We start from the raw sequence: 27,562 nt of genomic DNA, 5'->3' as shown, positions 1-27,562 counted from the left end.
CTTGTGAAATTCATTTTAATCAGTGTGATGAAAATGTACATATGGGTAACCTGCATTCTCCAAGCATCCCTTTCAATATTTAAGCTAACACAGCATTTGACAAATATGTTTAAACATAGAAATCTACCATTAACTGCCAGAGGCATATAACTCTACAGCACTACAAACACAAACTGCCCTTTACACATTTTCTTCCAGTCATGCCATCTAAAAAAAAGGCCATTAACTGAAGGAGGCATTGCAGAACATCAGGAAAATTAACAAGTCTGAACAATGGAGGAAAAGAAATATTACAACTAGTTTTGCCCATAAAATCAGTCTCTCAGCAGATTTACTTGTATTTTAATTGTTAACAGGAATATTTGGATGAAATAAAAAGTTTCTGAGTTGAACAGGAGTAATTAATAAAGATGATATTGATGTTGAGATCTTCAAGTAAACTCTACCTTGATTTTAACATTGACTGGTTCTACAGGGAGAGTTTGACCACAGCCCTTCTGTGCCCTTCAGAATCATTGAACAGATCAGGGCTGTTAGGTAGAATATCGTTCAGAGAGGAAAGGTAGACAATGTGCCTTATATGATGAGAAAAACCCCTCGATAAAAATAAATTATATGGAACTCGACTGGAATTTTGAATGCACCAAACTTGCGTCAGATGATCCAGGGAGAGCTTTTCGGTTGAAGTACTACAGAGCATACAAAGTCTTATGACACATTTTCTCCATTTCTATGTTTATCTGATGGGTCCAGTTCTAAACTTAAAAACATGAACTTTCTCTCAGTTTTGTTTTTACATATTTATTATACATTTAAAACTGATCACAGCCTCTTCAACTTCTTGTTCTATAAGGGCTCTTGTCAAATTTCCACATCAACATAGCTCCCCTATTGTGTGCAGGGTAGGATTGTGACATTTGTAAACTATAATCAAATGTGATTTTTTTTTTTAACTTAAAACAATGCACTGTTTTTAAACAGGGCATTTTCATGAAGCTATGAATAACTCTGCCTCACACAGATTTTGAAAGAAAATGTATCATTATCTCCATCAAAGGTCAACCGCAGATTATAACCCTCTTTTTGCTTGTTATGAAGAATGCATTTTCTGTGGGCAATGATAAGATGTAGCAAGAAATGTGTGAGAACAGAATCTCAAGCAGAATACATTGTTTGTGTCCAAGATCTTTCCGTTGTTTTGTGATATGCAAGTTGGCCAATACTGAAAAACTACACTTCAAATTTGTTCACTTCTACTCTTTGTCTTTCAAAGGTATCTAGGGGAGCATTATGCATCAATTAAAGCTGTTGGATGCTGATCCTTGGTTTCTGTGACTCCCAAGGCACTCAGAAAACAATCAACAAATGAAGGCTGTTACAAGAAGTACTGATTGAAAAACAGTCCAAGACAAGAAAATCTGAGAGCCGGCCACATCAATTTGGGGTCTGCAGGACCCAGATACAGAGCAGGATTGCTGAAACACATGTAGGCTTAGAAACCAAATGTGACTGGTAACATTGCTTGAGAAAGAAAACCATCTCTAGGCTGGACACATTCTGCAGAATAGAAGCAAAACCACATGGCAAAAATTTGGAACATGCAGTGATTTTCTCCCATCATAGCAAAGTACAGTGGAAAGCTCCAAGGAACAACCAGGCCAGATTGGAACAGGGTAAGCTGGAGGAGACATTAGCTGAAGTACTCCGTGACCACATTCATTGCAAGTAATAGCTGAGTGCTGCCTCAGACAGCTTAACTCCCACTTCATATTTTGTAACTTCTTCCTGCAGTGCCACAAGACAAAGCAGCCAGTAGCCATGTGGGAGCACATGCAACTGTGGAGTTATGGAACAAGGGAGTGTAGGAACATTTTAGTTGGATCCACAGAAGCAGAGGGCCCCAAACACATGCCCTGTGTTTCAGACCACATAGGAGAGACTCATCTCTAGCTGGGAAGCAGAGGGGAGTGTTAGGGTTCTGCACATTTTCTATTTTATTAGAGCAGTTTGTAAGTTTTCAGAGTTGGGTATACATGTTAAAGAAAAGTTAAAAAAAAAATGCAATTTTTTACATATGCACCTACATAATATACAAACCGAATCCTTCAGATTACACTATTTTTCCAATGAATTAGTCTCTCTTCACATATTTTTATACAAGTATAGTGTAAGTCTAATATTCAGACTTTTCTAGCTCTAAAATACATTTAGATTTGTTAAAAAATTAAGAAGAAGAAGAAGAAGAAGAAGAAAGAAGAAGAAGAAGAGAAGAAAAGGAAGAAGAAGAAGAGGAAGATAGATTGGTCTCAGCTAGATTGGTCTCAACTAGCTGAACCAGTTTATTCTGCTGACTTTTTATAAGGTAGCTATTAAGAAGACGAACAAAGAAGTGCACAGTTCTTACACAGGCAGAGCTCACCAGAACAATAGGGGAAAACTCTCAAAAATGAAAAAAAGAAAAAAAAATCATTTTTCACTGGGTTAGCACCAAAAGCACTATTATGCAGCAACCATTTAGCATTGTAGAAAAAAGCTAGGGTCTTGCTGCAGAACATGGCTTGGCAGAGTCTTCGATTTCCTGGCTTGAAAATAAAGCCTCCGTTTGCTCTCTTTGCTTCCTTTCTCCTGCTTCATTATATCTTGCAACTTCACTACTATTATTTATTGATTGATTGCCCTGTAAGGATCCCAGCATAGCGAGAAAAACACCTCTTAGTATTTAGTTTTTCCGTAGGTGTATGTGGATATTTGGAGAGGGAAGGATGGCACTGTGGAGTGTCTCGACCTACACTGACATTAGTAAAACTGATGGCGCTTCTCCCACCAGGAAGAAATGCATTTGTTAAAAAGGGGGGGAAAAGGACAACTTATCAGTGGCTGGAGAGAGGCTGAGCCAGTAACAGTGCCATGGTGTGATTGATTTGTCTGTTCTATTGCAGCCTGTGCAATATCAATGAGTTGAGAACATCCACATGAAGGGAGGTAGGTTAAGTACTACTGATTGGATTTCTCCACACTTTTTTTTTCTCTCCCTAAAAAACATCTTCTTTGGAGTAAGACACATTTGTCAGATTATATGAAAGGAGCATACATTTTCCTGGTAAAAGTGGATGTTCTTGTGGTTAAAGAATTAGACTGTTAATAAGGGTTTTTTGTTCAGTTCTCAGAGATTTGTCACATCAGGCTACATTCAGCTCTTGCTATCACAGCAGCTTGCATTAACTTCGAGGAGAGTTGTATCTGTTTAAGCCAGGTGTGCTCTTTCTGTTTGGGAATGACAGATAAATCAGTGACTCTCACAGCTGTGTTTATTAAGAAAATGTTTACTCAAATGTCTGAGCATTCTCAGGTGCTGCTGGAACACCTAACATTTTTATTATTTACCATTAAATTATAACCAGCAGTCCAAAAGACCCACCGGGCACCAGACATTTAATTGTTCTGTGTTATTAGAGGTCCATACTTATGATTCATTACAAAAATGCATTAGAAGGGCACTAGGGAGGCATTGCTCCTCTAGCCTTAAAAAAAGAAGGATTTATATTTGTTCACGGGTAATGAACAATTTTTGGGACCTACAGGCAACTCAACTCATCTTTCTCTATCCATGCTGACTTAGGCCTGCCTGGCTGTGGATCACCATCATGAGCAGCAACCCAGGTTTTTCAATACATACATTTTCATCAGAGCTTCACTTAAAGAAGATGAATTTGTGCTATTATTACATTTCATCTTAATCTTCTTCAGAGTGCAAAAAAGTCCAGTTCCATCACATTTCCCTTATAGTATTCTTTCCAGCTATAGGGCATTTTTCTGTAGATATGTATGCATGTGAAAGTGAAGGATGTCCAGTCTGAGGGTAATAGTGCCAGTAGAGCCCTGCATCCCACAATTTTGGGTATCAGGATAGCCTGCTACCCCAAGCTATTCCTGAACTGATGTTATGTACCTTTTAGGCTTTCTTCTCTCAATACTTCTGCCAATTTTACAATTGTTTCAGAGAACTGACTCAAGCTCAGTCTGCACCAGGTAATCCACTAGTGGGGGACAAAATAGACCGAAGTTACTCAGTGGTCATTTCGAGATGCTTCTGCTGCCATTCTCCAGTCCTCACTCAAACTGCTTGACTTTGTGGAGAATACAGATTATCATCTGAGGGCAGCTCTGCTAACATTTTCCACTACATGATGCTGCAGAGAAAATTGCAAATCCCATGAAAGAGAAAAGAAAAAACAAGGCCATCCTACCAATCTGTGTTCAAGGTCTTTGATTTGTTTACTCCAGTCTTCAAAGTATTATCTTGCTAGGAAAGTGAAAATTCAATAATATGGACAAGGTCGTGGGAAACGTGAGTCTTATTTTGGAGGTACTCACTCAACACAATCATTTAAGTACTACTCTTATTCAGCAAAATGCTTGTGTTTACCTTTTCTTATCATCCTCTTAAGCAAGCAGGCTGGAAAAAACATCCATGCCACAGAAATTTCCACTGAAGTTAGCAGCCATGCATGAGTATTTCTGAACTGAGTTGAACTCAGAAATGGACATTTTTATCCCATAGAAATTTCTCAGAAAGACTTAACAATTAAAATTTCGTATGTATGACTAGCTCCATTCACCTAAAAGAGACTCAGCCATCCTCATATTTCACAGAATAAGAAAACTGACTATATTAACAAGGAATTCTAATTTTCTTAGTCCACTGAGTGCTGAGAGCAACTTCCTGCATGGAGCAGGTAATATTGTCAGAGCATTACTGAGTTTCTGGCCAAATCCAGGTCATCTTAGAGCTACCAAGCCTTCCCTGAGGTGGCAGGTTTGGCTGATCTCTGATCAACAGCTCTAATGTCACCTTAATAATCATGACAGCTGGGCTATACAACCTACTAGCACACCCTCTATCCTGTGACAGCAGGAAGGAGGGGTTTGGGGAAGGAGGTCTCATTAACAAATCAGCACACCATACCTTACCTGTAGCCTAGTCTCTAATTAATCACTCCAGATAAAAACTTCATAAAGCACATGTCATGAAGAAATAGTTCAAGAAATAAAATACAAACATGTAAAGCACTTCAAATTAATCCCACAAAAAATACATAGATCAGTGAACAATGAAACTGATACCAGCCTCTTCTTTACACAGATCCCATTACATCTGTGCAGACTGCTTTCTTAAGAGCACTAAACCCTCTGCAAACATAACTCATTTGGAAAGCAGTTAACCAGTTTATCTACTGCTTAAAACACACTAAACAAAGAGTGACAATGACAGCATTGTATAGTGATTGAAAATGGAGCCTTGTCTACACACTGCAATCAGTTTTCTTTGGCAGCAAGGAGCCTACCTTTCTCAGTCCTTTCCATGCCCACCCGGGGTGGGAGGAGACGTGGATGGCTGCTTGTGTTGCTCTTAGCTCCTCATTGCATATGTCACATTGCCCCTGCAGCTCCACAGACTCCTTCACTCCAGCAAAAAGTCCAGACTGAAAACCTACTGAAAAACAGTGAGTTTTGTGCTTTTGAATAATTTTGACTTATTTTGAATTTAATTTTTTAACAGCCCTCTCTGAATATAGAACACAACATTAACTGTGTAAATGTGAGAGTCCTTAGTCATTTTTCCCTCATCAAGACTGGTGTCAGTGATGAAGTAACACTCAACATCATTAGACATAAATCCCAGTATACGCTGGTGAAAATTTGCAGTATCATCCTCCTGCCCCTTGCACAATCCCACTTGCTGCAAGTGTGATGTCATAGCAGCTATCTTGCCACTGCCAGTACTTGCAAAACAGATGCTCATTAAAGGGAGGCTGAAGGACATCACTATAGAAACAATTCATTAGGGAACGCCAGCCTCAGTTAAGGATAACCACTCCGGCCAGAGGCTTATAAACACTTGGAAACCAAAATCACTGATGGAGTAGGTAAATTTATCGACTTTGTTTGTCATTTTCATTACCTTTTCACTCTAGTAGATTCTTATCCTAGTGTAAGCTCAGCAATTTCCAAATATTAAAAAAGTATTTAAAACACTGGAAAGACAATACCAGATCCTCCTCCAAGCTAATCTGCCAGTCCAAGAGAATTGGCGCCACACACAACGCAGCATAAAGCAAGTGAAGTTATAAAACGTCCTGCAGCTGCACAAGTTTGAATTAGATCATCATAAATCTAGTGTGTGGCCCCATGAGGCCACCTCACAGTGCTTCCAGCAAACCAGCCATGTTCGAGTGCTTTGACTAGTTTAATTGCTCTGCCCAAGAGGCTTTGTGTAATGCCTCAGACAAGAGCATAACAAACTGATCAAAAGCAGAGTAGCCTTCTATTCCTCATCATGAACTTACATATCAGGGGTGAATTATGTCATTCATAGCACACCAGGAGAGTTCCAGCACATGATAGCATCTCTCCTAACTCCAGATCAAGTACTATGAGGAAACATAGTACTTGAGAAGATATATAAAACTCCAGGCAGCACACAAACACTTGCACATACATAAAACAGTTTGTTATCGTTTGCCTTTAGTTGTTTAGTACAATACTTTGCTCTGAATTCATGTCATCACTCTGCAGCACCCTCATAACAGAGCAGCTCAGCTGGTCCATGAAAAATTCATTCCACAGAAAAATTCAGTTCAGTGATCACATTAATTCACTCCAGCCTAAGATCTCTGTGAAATTGAATTACTTCAGTGGGGCCATTAAGTTTAACCTGGGTCTTTCACAATATCTGTAACCACAATGGTGCCCATTTTACATTTCCATGGTCCTAAGACAGAGGTGGTATTTTTATGCAAAAGGTCTCCTAAACTGGGCTTTGAATTTCATAGCAATAACATGCTTCCCAAAAAATGCCTATTTCCTTTTATAGCAAATATTTTCCAGCAATCTGAAAAAATTCATGCCCGTCTTCTATGATCCATCAATGTGTTTTCTCTCTTATCAGATCAACAGTTCGTTTGCTCCAGTCCTGAATGGAGAGGAAATAAAACCCATAGTAATGCAAAAATACAAAAAAAGTCATCAACAGGGGATATATATGTTTGCAAAAATGTACAAAACCAACTATTACTTTGTAACCATAAACAATATAAGAAAGTTGGGTTTTTTTAAATAGATAGGCTCTTAGAAATGTTTGCATGAGTTTTTTGTATCAGTTGAATTATAAAATTAACTTTCAAAATAAAATATAGTGTATTTTAATCTGTAAGTACTGAGATTTTATTCTTAAGATTTATTGTTGTCATCTAAATATATGCATATTGCTGCAAGAGAGCAGAGCCATAGGAATTCCAAACAAATTATATTTCTGAGTAAAGGGTTCTTTGCTCTAGTTTATATATCTCTAGCTTTTAATGTAAATATACTGCAATAAAAATCATAAGAAAACTTGGCATTCAAACTTTCCTTAAGTAGTTGAAAAATTCTTAGCTTGAAATTGTCATTTATCTGCCATTTCTGAAAGGCTATTATATCCATAATGTAAACTACAATGTTAAAAATAAAGGCACTAAACATTTATAACAGAATATGCAATCTCCCTTTACATTAATCATAGCATTCATGCGTGTGTTTTATGCCATAATTCTTTTTAGCTTTGCTTTTATTTATTTCATCTTAATTGTTTCTATTATTTGTTAAAATTACTGCACTGTACTTGTTGTTCTTTTTGATATTTCTTCAGTATTTTGTTGCATGGTTGCTTTAAGACATTTTAAATGCAGGTTCTTCCTTCTAAAAGAGCTTTTGAATGACTCTTCTTAAAGGAAACTCCTAAAATATGCAATTCTAATAAACTTGTACCTTTACAGTCCACAGTTTTCTGCTATTCTGATCATTTAAAGAAATACAAAGAGCAAGCAGCAAGCAGATGTTTTCCTTTAGTGTTTCACCAGCTGGTTTAAAGTGACTACAACTTCCAGGCTCACCCAAGACACTGGCCCCACCAGGGAGGATGCCAGTCAAAAAAGTGTTTTTAAAAACTATATGCTTTTGTTTGGGAGAGAATTGGGATAAGGAGCACCCAACACCTTCCATTAGGCAACTGCCCAATGGCCCAATTGTGACTTCAGCAGTGCCTGACACGGCTGAACTCAGTGGTAGGAAAGTGCTCTTAAAATACTGACAGTCCCAGTTAGAGTGCTATTTGCTCTCTAGCATTTGTTTGACCTTTGTGGAGGCTCTGAACAAACCAAGTCTTCTGCACCTTTTCCTCCCCACCTCTGTAGTCTGTTTTCGTTAACTCCTCCACCCCAGACTTCATGTCCAACATTATCCTTCCCATCAAACTCAGAGGTAAATTATTCAGTTACTTTAAGGGCCAAACCTATGTTCTCTTCCCTGGCTTACTAATAACAGCCACATGTTTAATTAGAAGTCTCTTCTTTCCTTGTTCTTTATATACCTGAAAAAAAAATGTTTGCTGTTGCTCCAGTTTTCTTTGTAAAGTTGTACTTCTCTTAGCATCTAGCAACATCCACTTTTCCACTAATCCAATGCTTGACATTTTTCAGCCTTTAAAGCATCAGATTTTTGCTGATAAAACCTTTTTTCACTCTCATCTCTAAATCTGCATTTGAATTAAGTTAGGAGCATTTCTCTCTAAGCCTTTTCCAGTGGACTAGTGAATTGACACAGTTCCTGTTCCACCTGATGTAAAGAAATTCCAGCTTACACACACATTGCAGTCCTTGAACTCTTCAGTTCTGCTTATGTCTTTGAGAAATCCACATCTTCACAAAATTGAACTTATTAGGAGTTTCCACACATGAATCAAATTATGAACAATTTTCATGTAGACAGCCACATCACATAAATTGCTACTTGTTTATCATATTTTTTTAGCCTTAGTCTTTTAATTTTCTGAAAATTTTTCCTGACAGGCCATAAATGAAAAGTGTCCAGTCAGGTAGTAAAGAGTCTTTTCCCAACAATTTTTTACAGCTCAAATCTTATTTATAGTTCCTTTTAATGAGTCACTTTCTTTAAAAAATGGTCTAAAGATGGCTTTTTAATTGGTTTCTGTCATTAAAAAAAACCAACTCATTATCTTCAAGCCCTTTACATTTTTGTTTTCTTTCTGCCTTAAATAAAATATAAAACTTTCATGCCGTTTCATAGCTGACTCCTTTGCTGCTTCTTCAAAGCTTTTTTCCCTTTTTTTTCATTATCCTGAGTATGAAATCTTCTATCTGCCCAGTGCTTCTGTGCCAAACCACTATTCCAAGCAGTGCCATTTTTAGCTCACACTCACATCTGTGGATTTCCTGTACAGTTTAAATTGCTGTTTGAAACTTTTTCCAGAACTGCAAATATATATTGAAACTACCACGAGTGCATTTGTTTTCCAGTAATTTTTTTCCAGTAAAACTGGATCATTAGAATACTTAGGAAAATTGGTCTTGAAAAGGACAGAAGATGAGTCCCCTCATTTAATGAGCACATCGTGGCTCTCTCCAAAAAATCATAGTGGATTATTAATCTTACTTTCTTAAATCAGTCTTCTTGCAAACCAAGAGGTTGGACCTGGGGTTTTTGGGATCTTAAAACTGAGTCCAAGTAGCAAGCAAAAGGTAAATGCCTGACTAATCTTTATAATTGAGGAAAGCATTGCAGATATATTTTGTAGTGCTTATCCAACAATGAATAATGAATTTTACCAAGTTTAATAATTTCCCCTATATTTGAGCAAAAAGCAAAGGCAGAAGAAAAAAAAAATGGTTTGTTTTGCTTTATTTTTCTCAAGAAATGGTTCATATGCTTCCAATTTTTTCTACAGGATAGTAAGATGATCAAGAACATAGAAGAGTCCAAATCCTAACCCAAGTCATTTGAGTTTAGCCTCCTTCCTTAATCAAACTGGCCTTTGGACAGTGAAACTTGAACCAGGGGTTTTGGGAGTTGGCCAAATACCAACAAGTTCCACATTTTCATAATTCCAAAGCAATCCTTATGATTTCCCATGATGTCCAACCTTGTATATGGTAATGATAATTCTCATTTTCTGTCCTAGCCACAAACTGTGAGTGTAACTCACCAAGTATGGTCTTTTCTGACCTCTGGTTAGGTTAGGTTTTATTCATCTGTGTGCCATAGTGGTAAAATGCCAACTGCACTTTCTGCCTTGTCTTCCTTTTCATTTGCCACTGCCTGTACATGTAGTTATATTTTAATAAATGAAACGAGTTCTTACTAAGAACCCTTATTAACAGCTTACATGCTGTGATGCACATAGCAGGTACACCTTGGCTGAAGATGCTTCATTCTAGATGGAGACCTGGGACTTCAAAGCACATTGTCATCCAGCAGCCATCCAGCAAAACAAGCAGAGCAATGAGATCTCCAGTCTTGCTGCAGGCACAAATGCTGTTGTGCGACTCTTTCCGGGGCAGATGCAACTTCTTCCCAAGCCCAGTATGCTGCAGTAAATATGCTGAAAGTTGCTGGGAGTCCCATCCAACAGGGAAATCACTGTGATCAAGTTGCCAGATATGTGGCTCCTGCACTTCTGCCACTCACTAAAAAAACCAACAAGCTTCTGGAAATCCATAAAGATGATAACTACAGCTGGCTATTTGACAGAGCAGAACTCCCCATGTTGAGAACTGCTGTGGCTAGTTCTGCCAAATATTTTCCATTTGCTGAAACTATTTCTTCTGTTTTTCTCTGAGTTTCAGCCGGCTGACCTTTATAAATGTGCTAATTTCAGCCAGGTGTTCAGGCCTCTATATTATCAGCACTGGGAGTGAAAAAGATGCATGGCTGAGGGTACCTGCATGCTGCTGACCTTCTAGAGGTTTCACGGATTTTTTTCTCCAGGATATTCAAATAATAGGTGAACAATATCAGCAACAGCAAAAGGTATATTGGATTCATCCTAGTGACAGAATTATCAGTTTGAGTAAACATGCCCTCTGTAGATGAAGAGAAAGACTGGAAATCCAGAAATCCCTGTGTTCTTGCTCCAGGTACAGGGTTTTTACAACTATTAGAGGTCACCACAGACTTCAGAGCTTCTCTATGAAAGAAGTGGACTATTCCTCTGAGCATGTAATGCTCTTCAGATTTAACAGTAGTGACTGATTATATGATTTACAGGACTGAAAAATGTTGGTAATATAATTTGGAATGGTAAAATGACCAAGCAGGATAAACTATGATTCAAGGATCATCTGTTGAAGAAGACAAATTAATCAACAAAGAAAAGGAAAAAATAGAAAGTCTTATGCAGTTCTTAAAAGGCACTGATTTGGACTGAATTGATAAGGAAATGAGAGCTGGATCAGTCAGTGTTAAAAGAAAATGAAGAAACGCCTAATGATCAGAAGTTTGGGAGCAACTTTGTTGATCTTGTTAAAAGCCATGTATGTTGCAATGGAAAGCAGAAAACTTGAGATGCTAATGAAGACTGAATGACTTATCTGTGAGTTCCAGTCATTGGCCAAGACCCTATTGTGCTGGATGGGGAAACAAATGACTGGTTCCTTCCCTGATAAATTGCTAACCTAAAAGGGGGTTGGGAGTGGAAAAGGGAGAGTGGGGGAGAGAGGAGATTGATATGCACAGACCATACAAAAGAGAGTAGAAGAAACGATTAAAAAGCATTATCAACAGTGCCAGCACACCAGCAGTCAACCTGCTGGGGTAGCAAAATTTGATTTTGCCTACTCTGCTGAGAAAACTTGAGCTGGGAATGTGTAAGTACATGTCTGAAAGTCTAGGATGTGGGTAATGAAAGCTGGCCAAGAGAGAGAGCAGAACTGGCTTCTTGGAATATGGCAGCAAGCCATTAGACAGCCTGAGAAGAGCAGGGGGTAGTTTATTTGATGTGGTGGTGGAGGAGGAGCCAGTGGAAGAGCAGACAGGTCCATAGGAACAGGAAAATAAGCACTGCAGAAGCCTCTTGGAATGATAGGAGTAGGGCAGCATTGCTTTAGCCAAAGGACAGGAAGTTAATATTGTAGTATAAAGGTTCATGGTGGATTAATAAAGGTCCCAGAGGATAACTAAAAATTGCCAACTTAAAGATGCTACAAAGAAGAGTTTAGACATAGCTTGGGTTTGTAGAACTACAGTAGATAGCACAAATAGTGCTTAGAGTACTAATGGGAATGACAGGCAAGAGGGAAATATGGGAGGCACTGTACAAGCATCAGGTAAACTCTGACCTGAAAAGTTTGCAATCTCAAACACAAGGCAGGTGTTTAAGACAAGCAGTGGCCAGTTAAAGTGTAGGGGTGAAATGTGCTTGTAATGCTTAGTGGAGCTGTAGCAACAACCACAAGTCACAATTTACATAAGATGTTATTGCACAGCAGGTTCCTTTTATGCATTACAGCACAGATGTATTTTAAAGTGGCATTTGAAGTAAGATGAGTTGAGACACTGGCATGTCCAGACATGTGGAAAGTAGCTAAGTCTCTACTTCTGTGCTAGTACCTATTTCTGGGGCCAGGAAAGGAGTGAATGGAACTGAATCTTCTTGTTGTTCATCTGGTTTTGGGTTGTATGGCATTTCTTGACTACCCAGCTACTAAATAGTCAGCTAAATATTTACTCACATTATCACAGCCAGACTAATGTAAATATTTTCCTTTTAAACTGTTATCAGGATATTGCATACTCCTAAATGTGAGAATGTTTTTTCACATTACACGAAATGGGAGTGTGAGCAATAAGCTCCAAGTGAAATAGTGATAGTAACATACATGTTGTTATGAGTTTTGAGGAGCAGTCTGAGCAATAAGAGAAGACACTGAAATAATGGAAACTGGATAAATAAATATCCCTTAAAGACCAGAGAAATACCAAAACTCTTTGTCACAAGTTGAAATCCAGTGGGAATTTCTTTTCTTGTTAGAAAGCTGAACGACAGAAACATGAATACACAGTCAGACAAATGTTCTCTCTGCTTTCAGGCATCCTCAGTCCCTTGGACCATGCTGGAGAGACACCTCACCTCTGCACAAATCTGTCCTGTGCAGTGGATTCCACAAGCTCTGTTGGAGACCTGCTTAATCTACCATATTACTGCCTTCCAAGATACAGCTTTTTCCCAATAGGGCAGCAAAATTTTTGCTGCAAATTAAATTACCACCTCCTTGTCTGCCTGTCATGGACATGGTGAACAGTTAGCTCTGTATACAGGAAAGCTGCTGTCACATTGTTCTAATCTTCTTTTTCTAGACTAAACAGTACCAGTTCTCTTGACCTTTCCTCATGCAGTGTGTTTTCCATACTACTTATCATTCTTCTTCTCCTCTGAACTCTCTCCAGTTTGTTTCTATATATCTATCTATAGTTTTATAATGTGGTGCCTAAAACAGGACAAAGCACTCAAACTGAGTCTCCCCAGTGCCAGCAGAGTAAAACAGAACATAAGGCACTCTAACTAGCATGCTCTGCAGTGAGATTCATCTTTCCTCAGCCATATAGTGCAGCTTACTCTTACTTAGCTTAGGGGCTGTATAGTCTTCAGGTTTATTTATTGTCCTGCATCCCACATAAACATTTCCCATTTTGTATTCATGCAGTTGATACCTGTGGCAAACTACACTTTTTTTTTTTTTAATTTGTACCACTTGTATCAGATTTTCTCTCCAGGCTCTAACACAGTTCTCTGAAGTGCTGGCACTTGCAGGCACTTCCTATCTGCTGGTGTAACTTGAGGATCCACTGCTTCATATATGAAGTCATTCATGAAAATAGTGGTTAGAACTAGACCAACAAGTGACATCTGTCCATGTGTATCTTTTGGTGAAATCAACTGCATTTTTCCAGTTTCCTTTTGAGAAAAGTGTGGAAGACTCTGTGGAAAGCTTTCTTAAAATTGAGATCTAACAAGTCTATTCTTCATCCTTATCCCCTTGGCCAATTAATCTGTCAAAGATAAATGAGATAGACTTGTTCCTGATAAATCCATGCAACACTTTTTTATCACTGTAAAAATGTTCAAAGCGTTCACAAAGTGATTATACACTGTATTATTGTAGGATTTATTCGGTAACAGGATTATCTTTCTAGGCATTTATAATTTGTTAGGCTCTCATATTTATGGATGGGAATTACAGTATATATTCTCCTACCCTGGTGTCTTCCATGATATTCCATATTTTGTTTAAACTACTCATTGCTGGTTCAGTGATTGCTTTTGGCTAGCTGATTAAGTATTCCAAGGTGCATATGCCTGCCTGCTCTTGTTAATAAAGTGTTTGTGCTGAGTGATTATCTGGTTTCATAGACCTTACTGGAAGAAAGGTGTCCACATCACATACTGAGAACTGAAACCTCCAGGAAATTGAAGGAATACAGTGACATGAGAAATAATATGTATTTTCCAGCCCTTACTAATTGTTCCCTAGAAGAGTACTGAAGATACTTAGTCACTACACGCAAGTTGCAAGTGGAGTGAGAAGAGGATTTGTGTTTCAAGGGTCCAGTAGTCATTTCAGTTATGTTAGGACTAATCTTAACAAATGCAGAGGGGAATTTTTAGGGGTGAATGATAACCAGTAGTCACTAACTTGACAACAAGAAAATCCTTCTATATTTGCTTATCTCCTTTGGATTTTCTTTGATCACTGTTTAACATAATATATAATCTAAAGCTGTGATTGCAGTTTATCTTGCTAGTTAGTTTAAGGATTAGAAATATTTCCTCTCTTTATTGGTTATCCCACCTCTAGCATTGTAATATATTGTCATTTATTCCAAGCAGATCAAGAAGAGCCAAGCCTTTAATAAATGGCGTGCATTGACACTGCTCCCTCTTGGAGTAGCAAAAAGCATTACTTTGGGTTGAATGTTCCTGCTCACTTGTCTTAAAGGTTATTTAATAAAAACAAGAGCAAAAGAAGAATGTCCCTACTCTAGCCAAATGCCATCCTAAAAATAGAACTAAAATCCTCACTTTGATGTGACAATGCTTAGATCCAGCTCACAATTTAGTGAAAATCTTTGTGTTGAGCACAGAGGGAACCCGACTATCTCAGTGAAAAGATATTTGTTGCATCATTCCTCAGCACCTCCTGTTGGCTAAGAGACATGGAGAGACTTTTATCAGTACGAGAGCTAACTGAGCATAGCTGGCGTATAAGATAATGTGCGCAAAACTGAGTGATACTTTGCTGCCACTCAAAAAGGGGTTTCTGCAGTGTTGTCAGTAGTGATGGTAGACAGAAAAAAAACAGGTTTGTACAGGACAAAAGAAAAACCAAGGACTCGAGCAAGTAACAAAAAATATTTCTCTAGGCCTCATTATTCATATGCTTCTTTATATTGAAAGTAATACTGCAGAGACAATCAGAATTTAATCAGAGTGAAAGATACAAGAGTGGAATAAGAATCATCCACAAGATAGCATCAATAAAAATGGTGTGCTCTAAACCACAGAAGTGCTGCGAGGGAATGACGTGTACGAGAGTTCTTTTGCTGGCATTTATATTTTCATTTCAAGCCTATGATGGGGTAAGGGGAATGTTGTTGTGGAGGACTTAAAAACTAACTTTACTGTAACCCCAAAATGTAGCTTAGTATCTGAGGATGTGTATACAGTGTGTATCAAAATAAACTACTGGTGTTAACCTTCTGAATCTATTCAAAATGAAAATTTCAGGGAAATTTGCCAGGTATAAAAAAATAAACATTGCTGGTTAATGTCCATGGACCAGAATGAGCTCAGCATGAATAGATTTTATTTACATAAGTGCAGAAGCAGGTTCCATTTGCTATTAGATCTTCTAAGGTAAACTTTCTTATATAAACTATGGAATGTCCCACTAAAATAGTACAGTGAAATAAAGCCTAAATTTGGGATTAAAACACAAAGACTGCATTTATTCTCTGAAATGCACACAAAACCTCATACTTTTGCTGTTTTCTTCATTTAAGGATCACAAAGGCAACCATCAGTTATAATGTCTATGCTTTCAGTATATCTTATGGCACAATAGGAATGGACATGCAGAGCAAAACAGTTAGTACCAGAGACTCAATATCCCCTATGCTAAATATTTTGAAGGTTTCAGTTTGGACTTGCTTTATTCCATTCTGTTGATTGAACAGCATCAGATGTGGAGCTGGAGTGTGTCCCCTAGCTGAACACAAGCAAGGACCCAAGAAGCATATGGCAAGACTTGCTCCAAGATGAACCAAAGTGAGGTAATCAGAGCAGATGGAAAGTCCACTTCAAAAGTCTCATCCAAAATAAAGCAGCACTAGAGACACACCCAGGGAATTAAGCCCTACCCAGCAGCCCCAGTATACGAGGCAGATTAAATTAACCCTGTTCCACAGGTGGCAGATGGAGGTACAGCAGATTTACATGAAAAGGAAGTGGCAGAACCATGACACAGCTGAAGAATTTGCTGTCCAGAGACATTGGGCACTGTGGGGTACTACATGTGCAACTGGACAGGACACAGTGGTGGAGTAGTGAACTAATGTAGATAATTCTTATCAAAAACCCAAAATGCAAACAGAAATTAGAGGGTCTGGTTTGATTAAATGACTTGTGATTAATCTTGTTCAGCTGTACCAGTGTCACTGATAAGGAGGATAACAATTAGACTGGCTGTGATGAGTAGCAACTTAGAAAAGGACCATGAGACACAGATTTAAGTGAGAAATATGAGGGCAAAAGAAACCACAGTCCCTGACTTGGCATTGTAAAATATAGCTCATTCCCTTGGTCACTGGATGAAGAAAATGTCACCCTGCTGACCTACAATCCCCCTCCATCATGGCTTCCTTTGGGAACAGCTATATTCAACACCTCAATATAGCTGTATTCAATAGCTATATTCAAAGCGTGTCAGGGATTCACAGAAATCATTTAGTAGGACTCCACTGCTATCAGTTAAATGACTTCACTACCACATAAATGGGAATGTTGTTTCAACCAGCAGTAAGAGCTAATAATGTCTTATTTTGTATGATGCATTCTAAGGTTATCATATAAAGCAGAGCTTGCCATTGCTATTTTTGTATGTTTTCCTGCTATTTAACATCTGATAAAACTGCTATCCAGACTGGCTATGATATCAGCTAGATATTTAATTACTATGTGGCTGTACTGGGAAGTGATGCCAGAAAGTATAGACACCCCAGATGTGCTAGTGTTGGTTTTGGGCTTAGCCCACATATTTTACTGGTGAAGAAGTTTCATAAGTATATTAAAGATATCATTCTGGAGGACTCTAAACCAACAAGTTACCACAAAATCACTGGGCACAGAGAATGACCCAATTCACTGGTAAACTCGTGAGAAGGAAAGAAACCTAAGTAGAAAAAGGCCTCAGATATTGCTCTCACTCGCAGCAGAAGGCAGCAGTAAGGACTTGTCATGAGATAGGGCCTCAACCCTAATGGCTTCAAACCAGTCATTTAGTAGATGTAAAAATATCTGCAAATGAAGAGCCATGCCTTTATCTCCTCTTCAAGAACCCAAATGTACAGCAGCTAGAGGAACAATATCTTTAAGGTTTCCATAAAAGAACTTTTTCTTATCTCTCCTAAGTGATTTTACAATAAAGAAGGCTTTAAAACTGCAAGTCTTTTTTATTTTTTTAAGTGTACATTTTAAATTATTTGGTCATTATATTAAGACAGTTGGATATGAGAATTATTTTTTTGACAAATATTTTGTAAATACCCTTTAAAATACTAGCATCTAATCCTTCTCAAAAAGTTGTGCTAAATCCATTGCTGAGCTATGCAAAAAAACCTGGTTCAGGTTCCTCTCAATCTTCATTTATGATTGTTGGACTCTTCAATAGGGACAGGAGTTGAAATTGTTTCAAAAGTTGCATCAGCTCTGCTCAAAGGGTCAAGCAGAGTGTCCTGCCACCACAACTGGATATGCTGCCATTCTCTCTGGAAATTCTGTTCCTTCCCTTCGTCTCTACAGCCAAGCTCCAGAGCATGATGCTGTCAAGTCAGAAGTGTGCAAGGTAACAAAACATGAAGATGTATCAAGATGCTGCATTTACAGGAGTATAAATAAGTCTTTCCCTGTCTGATATTTCCCAAATTTTCATTCATACCTCTTAGTACATTCTTTTGGGAGACACTTCATTTCAAAGATTTTGGTAGAGCACCTAATGAACAACAATAAATACTGATCAAATGGTAATTCTCATAACTGGAAGAAGGTAACGCTGAACAGGCAGAACCTTGTCATGAAGACTAAGAACACATCCTATGAAATTTTAGAAGATGGAAATGAAATTGTTTCAAGGTTTCCATAGAAAAGCATTCAGCAGTGCCATTTTCCATTTGCTCTGTTTGTAGTTCGTGTTTCTGTATATATGGCTGAAAGAAGTTGAGATTATGGAAGCCAGCAGTGTTTGTCATCTTCAGACTCCCATCTCTCTCACCTCCTCTGGTAATTGCACAACCTATTCAAGAGTCAACTTGGCATCATAAATAGTGGCAGGCTACATGCACAGCCATACTGTGCCTTTGTGAATAACAATTTCTCATTCCAGCAAAGTTTAAATTCATAATGTTTTCTCTAATTAGCTATACTTTGTAGCAAACAAGATCATAAAGCTGTTCATTTAGTACATTTCTTCCTGTTGCTTTAATTTTTTATCCTGGAGAATTAAACAGCTGATTCATATTTAATTTGCTTATGGAGAGAGTTTAGCTGTTCCTTTTAAGAACTTTAAAATCACTTAAGCTCCAAGCTGTAAAGCAACAGTCTCAGGCTACGATTTTGCAAATGCAGCCTATACATGATAAAAAAAAAAAAAAAAAAAAAAAAAGTAGATAAAATTTTTTGAGTTACAAAACCTTGAGAAAAAATTTTTTTCTTCTACTAATTCCCCTGTCTGTTTATATTTCTGGACAGTCAGATTTTCTTGAGGTTTGCATCAACCTCAACACAGGGGTTTCAGATATTTCCTTCTATATTACCTTAGTTGCTTTGTGCCTAGAATCAATGTTTGGAACTTGCCCTACCTACAGAATCCCAAAGCTTATCACATTGTCTTCTGAAAGGTTTAATATCTCTCAATACCATTTGTCTGTTGTCAGGCTTGCATAGCATCGCTGCACATTGCTAGGATACAGTAAATGTTTTTAAAAGTGGAAGACCTCCCCTTTTTCCTATTGCTATCTAGAAAACATAACCAGATTTTACCCTCTGATATACAAGTGCAACTCCCCATGAAATAAATGGAGTCCTGCATGTGCAGAAGGACAGAATTTGGCCTTAAAGATTTATAGAGCTATAAAACTACAAGTAGATAACTTAGATTATGTTTTCTGGGACTAAGGGCTGAATCCACGTCACTAACAAAAGTTTCATCTTAAAATGGCATTAGTGTGTCTTGGACTATGAGTTTGGATTATTGTATTGCACTCTTTTAGGTCTTTGGATTAATTTGACCTTCAGTCTGACCTGTTCCCTTCCCTCTTCTTTCCTTTCCTATCATCTGGTTTCATTTGTGGGGTAATATAGGAGAGAAGTCAGGAGTGGAAATGTGGAAATGCAGTACTGGCTAACTCAACATCTCCTGGAAGTTGCAATAGAGATTCTCCCACTGTCCAGCAGGAGGGCAGTATGTTGGGAGTGGAGCTGCATGGTTTAGAGCAGCACCAGAAGCGGCGACCTAGAAACCTTACATAGGAGGGAAACAACACAGACTGTGAGCTGCAACAGTAAATTACTCCGGCTTTGCGCAAGTGGGTGAATAACTATTTTTCTGACTTGTCATTGTGTCCCAGAATATTCTTACCTTTTTCTTTCACTATTGAAAATAACTTTCCTATTTCTTAGGCACTCACTGAAGAGCCCTCCATTAGTCTTTTGAGAAGGGTCTAGTATAATGCATTTATCATAGGCCTCCCTTTTATTTACAGTCTGGTTTTTCCACTCTCAAAACAGAATTATCCCAAAATAAACACCAGACAATGAGAATCAAAAGCATGTGTAATAGCCGTGCCATTTCGTAACTACTTGCTACATCTTTGTTTGGCATACCGGACTTTGTTTAGCAGAAACATGGTAGTATCACAAGGTCAGAGTCTCCCACAACTTAATCCATTGCTAACAAAACCTGGAATTCATATAACACAGACTTCTGTACAAAAGAGTTTCAACCAAAGTTAAAAATAAATCCCCTCAAAATGATGAACAAAGTGTAGTTAATTATAAAGAGGGGAAAAAAACCCTAAAAAAAACCCCTCCTCAATTAGTTAACTTTTTAAATTTTTTCTCTTTTTTCTTTTTCTCTTTTTTTTGTTTTTCTTTCTCTTTTTCTTTTTTTACCAAATAGGCATATATGCAAGACGTGGTTGCTTTGTTCTCTTGGCTAGGTGCAACATCATCACAGCTGTGATCATGCTGGATCTCATAAACTAAACAGGACTAATCCCGCTCAGCAAAGTTACTCAATGGGGAGTTTTCCAAGACAAGCAAAGGTCTTGCAGTGCTTGCAAGCAGTGTTTTAATAAGGGTGGAAGCAGCACTCCTCTCAGGCCCATGGACTCATTCTGGATCTTAGGAAGAGTTGTGCGACTAGGAAAATTACTTCAACTAGCATCTAAAAGAAATGATGGTGAAAGACTTTTGTCTATAATCATAGGTGCAAACATACAGGTATATATGGATCACCTGGAAAAGTGCTCAGTACACCCAAAGGTCCCCCAACAATTCTTCCAGTTGGATAATGTGTACTGAATTGAAGAGCATGGAATGTCATCTGTCTCCTAAACCTCACTGTGGCCCAGTGCCATTCAGGATCTTCTGCATCCTCCAGAGTAACTAAATCGCTTTCATGAACTTACAGTCCTCTTCACCTGCACAAAATGACTTGTGGCCACAAGTACAGAAAGAAGGTATAAGTAGCATGAATATGTTTGCTTAAATAACCCTGTGAAAGTTCTTCTGACCTCTGTATCTGCTTCATCTTTACAGAGAATTATTGGTATTGAAAGACCAAGACTTGTTCTAATGGGAATTACAAGTCTAATGACAGTGGGATTTTATACTCTAAATCTAGACAAGTAAATGAAACTATTTAGGGATCATTCTCCGTTCTCAAGAATACATCTGAATTTATGATTTTCATACTTTCTGTTTGGTTCTTCTGCCTCCCTACCAACCTTGGACACGGTAGTCTCAGCCATTCAGCAATCAATAGCAGGTGATTGGCCATACTTCTTCCCAAGTTGTGCCTAGGACGCATCTGAGGAGCAAGTCCAAACCCATGCCAGAAAGTAGGTTAAAACCTAAATAATATGAATAGTTAAGGGAGAGTAATCAAGTTTGTGTCTTTTATATTACAGTAAGGATGCAACCTCTGGTCCCTGAAAAATGTGTAGGCGGCACTGTGACCTGCCATTTGTCCTTGGTAATTAGAATACTACTGATAGGGAAATAAGAGTTATTATTATTAGTGCTTTAATAACAATGAACAAGCTGTCTTTTAAATTAGCTTACTACATACCCAGAACAAAGGTTAAATTTGTAACAATTGCCATATGCAATAATAACAGACTCTGACTCAAGCAGCAGTGCCCCTCTTATGTCTCAGTGATGAGATTGAATTGATACCTAGTAGGAAAATAAATAGAGTTTGACTAATCCATTTAGCTCTTTTCTTCCATCACTACACCATGAAGTGGTTGCAACTGGATTTTAAATTTTTTTGGTAGGTGGTATGCTGGGGGTGTGTGTGTGGTGGGGGGGGGTTTGTTGGTTTTCCTGGGTGGGGCAGGAGGGGAGGTGTTGTTTTGTTTTCTTTTATGTTGGCTACTGTACTCAAAGAGCACTGGGAAATACCCAAGGTAGGTCTGTATAACACATCTCTCACAAAATAACTCCTTTGGTCTTTACCCAATGAGAATTATGCTGACATCTGTCCCCCTTAGAGGCTGAGAGGCAACACTTTGCCTCAAAGCCACCAGTCAGAAGGTGTGTATTTTCTGGCTGTGCAAGCAACCAACCGTGTGTAAGTGTGTCCACTCCTGACTGGGCCTAGAACAAGTATGCAGGCTGGCCTGCTGGCTGCAGCTGAAAGCTCTAGACTGCTTTTCAAGATCTCAAGCAAGCTGAACAGGTTATGTCTACTCCCCAGTGAAACTGGTTTGGTGTTAGTAATTACTATTGCTGGTGAGGAGGAAGAGAAAGCCAGGCATTTGCAATAGGAAGGAGGTTTGTGGTAGGCAGGAGGAAGACAGGCATGGTTTGATTTTAATAAAATGGAGCCTTTATTGGTTTATCCACTCATTTGTGTTGATGACATTTGATCCACAAAGAATGAAACTGAGCTAGCATTAGGTTATATCAAATACATGAGCTCAAACTTCTGTTTTCACTACACCAGCCTTTTGCAGCTCCAGTGATTTTAAGTGTTATATGAAACCGTAGCAAGTAGTGCCTCCTGGCAATTGACTACCTGATAGATTTTCGTGACACCAACCAAGTCAATTCACACTAAGTGTTGAGTGAACATACTCTGCTCAACAGCATAGTTAACTTCACCTTTGCTCAGTGCTGGTGGTACAACAAGGCTTGGTTGCTTTTCAAACCAAACTCATTAAATTTGCTTAGAGTTATACTTACAAAATTTGAAGTTGTATTTCCCTGTACTGCAGATTATTTCTCTAATGAGTATATAAAAATGTTTGTCTAACACAGGTCCCAGAGTAAGAGCCGATAATAAAACTCTCTACAAACAACTCTGAATGGGGAGATGGGAAGTTCAGATTAAGAGAACATTTGCATTTCAATAACACTGCCTATTGAACCATTTTAAAGCATTGATAGCTTGATCCTACTTTCATTGAAGCAAATGGCAAAAATCCCACTGAGGTCAAAGGGAGGCTTGATATGACCCTAATTCATGAATGGTCAGATTTTGGTATGCTAACTTCTACTGAATAAACTGTTCAGTCTGTACAATTCCACTAAGTTATGTACTTTTGAAATAAAGTACTACTCACTCAAAGGAGTGATGTTATGAAGCTCATAACACTCCTTTGAGGTTCATCAGTCAAATTTATGGATCTATTCATAGCAAAGTAAATTTATTAGTAGTTCATACCATCTAGCTACTCTTTAAGTAGTTATGAAACATTTCTGATAATATATTCACAATTTTGATGTTTTTATGACCTTATGGTTTTTACAGCCTTTTTATGACTCTTCATTATTTCTTTTGTGAGCTTAGTCAACTAAACCACATGCACAGTTTATCTTTGCTGACTGGATGCTAACTTTTTAAACATAGCTCTCAAGTAACCGTAAGGAAGAAGTTTTTGGTATTACTCTACATAACAGTGGCTAAAATTTGTGTAACTACCTTCCCGAATAGCTGAGAAGTGGCCAAATAAGCCAGAGAAAAAGACACTGTAAGCAGAATTCAAGGTTGTTTGTTCAGTTTTGTCGGGGGGTTTTCCCCAGAAAAATAACAGTATTGCATTTATCCTTTTAGGTGGTGTAGAGGAGAGTATTTTGAAGTCAGAAAGGCAAATTTACACTTGAGAATCAGTGAAGATACCTAGGAATCAAACACAAAACACATTTGCCTGGAGGAAAGAAGGCTCAGGGGAGACCTCATCACTGTCTACAACTACCTGAAAGGAGGTTATAGGGAAGTGGGGGTTGGTCTCTTCTCCCAAGCAGCAAGTGATAAGACAAGAGGACAGGGCCTCAAGTTGCAGCAGTGGAGGTTTAGGTTAGATGTCAGGAAAAATTTCTTTGTGGAAAAGGTCATTCAGCGCTGGAAGAAGCTAGCCAGGGAAGTCGTGCAGTCACCATCCCTGAAAGTGTTTAAAAGACGTGTAGATGTGGTGCTTAGGGACATGCTTTAGTGGTGGCCTTGGCAGTGCTGAGTTAAGGGTTGGACTGGATGATCATAAAGGTTTTTTCCAACCTAAATGATTTTATAATTCTATTCTGATTGTCCGTTAGAAGCCTCTCCATATATTAATTTACATATTTACCTACATTGTGCATGTTGCATGAAGCATTAAATAAATGTGGGTAGTTTTTTGTGAGAAAGATAATGATCTCCTGTCTCTGAACTGTATGCTTTGATCCCTTTGTTCTTTCTCCCATATAGGACACGCCCCTTTCTGGCACCATCTTGCCTATCAAAGAGATTAGGGAGCAGTGACTATATCAAAGTTTCAAGAAAATTCAAAAATTCTTCATTAGGATGTCATAACAGTTAGCCACTGAAAGAGTGGAAAGGATGATTGAGATTGAATGTAATAATTCAGCACATGTGATGCTGCTAAGGGATGCATATACACTGCCACAGCTCCTTGGTATAATCATACATGTCTAAACTGGATCTTCATGTAGTCTTCCAACAAAATAGCTAAGATTATTTATTTTTAATTTTCAGTATGAAGTCAGAACACCAGTGTTCAAAACCATGTAGAAAAAGGTTTGTTTTTATTGTCATAAGAAATGACAGGAATGACAGAAATCTCATGAGATAGATTGGTTTTATAATGAAGGAAATAAGGTTCAGATAACCCGAAGAAACCTTAGACAAAAACAATCAATCTTTCAAGTGTCATCAATTACTCATATTAAAAAAAGATGATCAATAATTTTATCATTACAAATGTAGGTCTACAATAAAATGGCAAACTCAAGAGACAAGAATAAACTAGAATTTTTTTTCTAACTGCTGTCAATGTTTGGACAGTGAAGTAACTTTCTGGTTGCAGCTCAGCAGGAATTAGATTACTTCCAGCAAATATTGATAATAAATAGAGAATCAGCAGGGCCTGGAAAACAATATGCTCCAACACTCTTTTCACAATAAATTTAATTTAATAAAAACACCAAGATTTGTTCAAACTTGAAAGCAAATATTCAGGCTTAAACAGCAAATGCCAGGGTTTTTTTTTTATTATCAGTACTGTAGTCATCAGAATTGCACAAGACAGCATGACAAATACATCAAAATCAATGGAATTTAAAGCCAAAAGTCAATTCAATTCTGCAGTTGTATTAAGATTCTCTGCTCTTTTTTTTTATCTGCTTTATTTTTTTTAACTGTAATAGTAAAAAACTTCAGTTTTGTCTTCATTGGATAAAGAGCTACTGAGATTAAATTGGGCAATTATGTTGTGTTTACCTAAGGGCTAAAATCTGTTAAAGCCTGTTCAAAACTCTCAATAGTCTTTGATCTACGCTTGATAATTTTTGATTGATCATAGTGACTGAGAAATGTGCCCAGAGACTGGAGCAAAGCAAATGCTGTTCTTACCGTCAAAAAGGAGCCAGGGAACTACAGGCAGGTTGGCTTTGCCTCAATCCGTGGGAACACAATGGGGCAGCTGATCCTGGAGACCATTGCTGGGCATGTTAAGGACAAGAAGGTGATCAGCAATAGTCAACATGGATTAATGAATGGCAAGTCATACTCAAACAACCTGATAGCCTTCTGAGATGAGATGACTGACATGGTAGACCAGGGGAGAGCAAGTGGCTATCTTCCACCTTGACATCAGTAAGGCTTTTGCCACTGTCTCCCATAGGATTCCCCTAGAGAAGCTGATGAATTATGGGCTAGGTGAGCAGATAGAGAGGTGAAAACTGCCTAAACTGACAGCCCCAGAGGGTGGTGATCCATGGCATGAAGTCCAGTTGAAGGTTGGTAGCTAGAGAGGTACCCCAGGTTGATTGGTTTTGGTCCTATTTGACATCTTCATTAATTACCTGGATAAGTCACAGAGTGTACCCCTAGCAAATTTTCAGATGACACAAAACTGTGAGAAATGGCTGATGAATAAGAGGGTCATGTTGTCATCCAGAAGGACCTCAACAGGCTGGAAAAACAGGAACTTCTTAATTATTAAGGGTCTAGAGCATCTCTCCTGTAAGGAAAGGCTGAAGGAGCTGGGAATCGTCAGCTTGGAGAACGCTCACAGGGTTTTAACAATATATACATAAATACCTGAAGGGAAGGCACAGAGAGGATGGAGACAAGTCTTTTCAATGGTTCCCAGTGACAGGACCAGGGGCAAAAGGCCCACACTGAAACACAGGAAGTTTCTCCTGAACATTGGAAAACACTTTTTGCACTGTGGAACCACTCCCAGGAAATTTTTGTGAAGGTGGTAGATGCACTTCTTGTTATAATGTATAACACATAATAAATACAGTACTTAAATATAATATCATAGATAACTTAAATCAGCCTCAAAACCAGGCAATATTCTAGCTTATTCTGTCTGTGCTCTGGTTCCTCATCTCTAGATGGAAATAAACCCAGTTTATTTCACAGCAGTCTGACAAAGATAAGTATTAATTAGTTTTTAAGGTCTCTAATACCACCACAAGCACCACAGCAAAGTCTGTGAGGAAATTAATAATTCTAATTTTAGAAGGGAATGCAGTAAATAAGGCATCCAGCCATCCAGCCACACATTGAACAAGGAGAATGCAGCTGAACATTGTTTAGTATGTTACGTGAGTGCAGCACATCAGGTACACTGAACTAGGCAAGGATCCTCTTAAAATGGTATGTGAACATGTAATCAAAAATCAAATTATCATGTATGAGTAAGATAAGAAAGTAATTCAGCCTTATATCCTGGCATTAGTATGTCACTTGTCAGTTTTACTCATCTACCTCTTTTAACATGAGTTTTGCTTTTAACCACTGATGCCACCACTCTTCTCCTCCAGAAAGTTCTTATTCCAAGAGACTCCACCACAGCTCAAGAACTGACAGCAAAAGGTAGAATGACTGGTTGAGCCTTACCTTGTACACTGCCAGACCTCCAAAAAGTTTAGCAAAGTTATCATATGTATTTCTAGGAGTAGCAGAAAGGACTAGGCCAAGTTGTTTAACCCTGTGTTTTATCCCTCTGTCATACCCTCTTTAGGTAACTTGGAAAACATTGAGGAGGTTGCATGAAAGGTTTCAGACCTTCAACTGAAGAAATCAGGCAGGTGAAAGAGAAGGTTGGGACTGGCTTGGGGAGCATCCATTCATCTACGACTCAGACAGTAGTGGAAACCTCCTGACACTCCTCCCCACATATTTTTGGGAGAGAATGGCATCTGCTTTATTGGGTCAGGTTTCACTCAGTGTATATTGGGAGGATTTAATTTCTACCTGTAACAAGGGGAAAAGTCAAGGGATAATAATTTGCAGTCATTTATCACACATGACCAACAGAAGTTGCAGCAGGCTCCAAACTCCTTGCCCTATGTCCCACCTTCCCCTCCTTGCGCCACTCTGACTCCCCACAGATGGGAATCTCCCAGTTACACCACACCACGTCTTACTCTCCTTCAATAAGAAGCAGCCTTTGGCCTCCTTAATTTATAATATGGATAACTCTGCTGTGAAGGGTACTTACTAGGCTTCTTCCTATGTGATGATTTTCCACATTGAAATAAAATAGTGTACCATCAATTCAAAGAATCACAGAATCACAGAACCACAGAATCATGGAATCACAGAATCATAGAATGGTTGGGGCTGGAAAGGACCTTTGATGATCACTAAGTTCAACTCCCTGCTAAAGCAGGCTTACCTAGAGCAGGTTTCACAAGATAATGTCCTGGTAGGTTTTGAAT

General features: G+C 38.4%; 1 long non-coding RNA gene across 1 annotated transcript in view; it reads left to right on the top strand.

The window, feature by feature from the left end:
• Positions 1–7,794, top strand: part of LOC116440644 — a 39,470-nt gene extending 31,676 nt beyond the window's left edge. Inside the window, exon 3 of the long non-coding RNA XR_004238716.1 lies at positions 1,274–7,794. This is a non-coding gene — a long non-coding RNA (uncharacterized LOC116440644). The remainder of the gene's footprint in view (positions 1–1,273) is intronic.
• Positions 7,795–27,562: the final 19,768 nt, after the last annotated feature.

The sequence above is a fragment of the Corvus moneduloides genome, chromosome 3 (assembly GCF_009650955.1).
Source record: "Corvus moneduloides isolate bCorMon1 chromosome 3, bCorMon1.pri, whole genome shotgun sequence".
Taxonomy (NCBI): Eukaryota; Metazoa; Chordata; class Aves; order Passeriformes; family Corvidae; genus Corvus; species Corvus moneduloides.
This window is presented reverse-complemented; position numbering and strand designations above follow the sequence as displayed.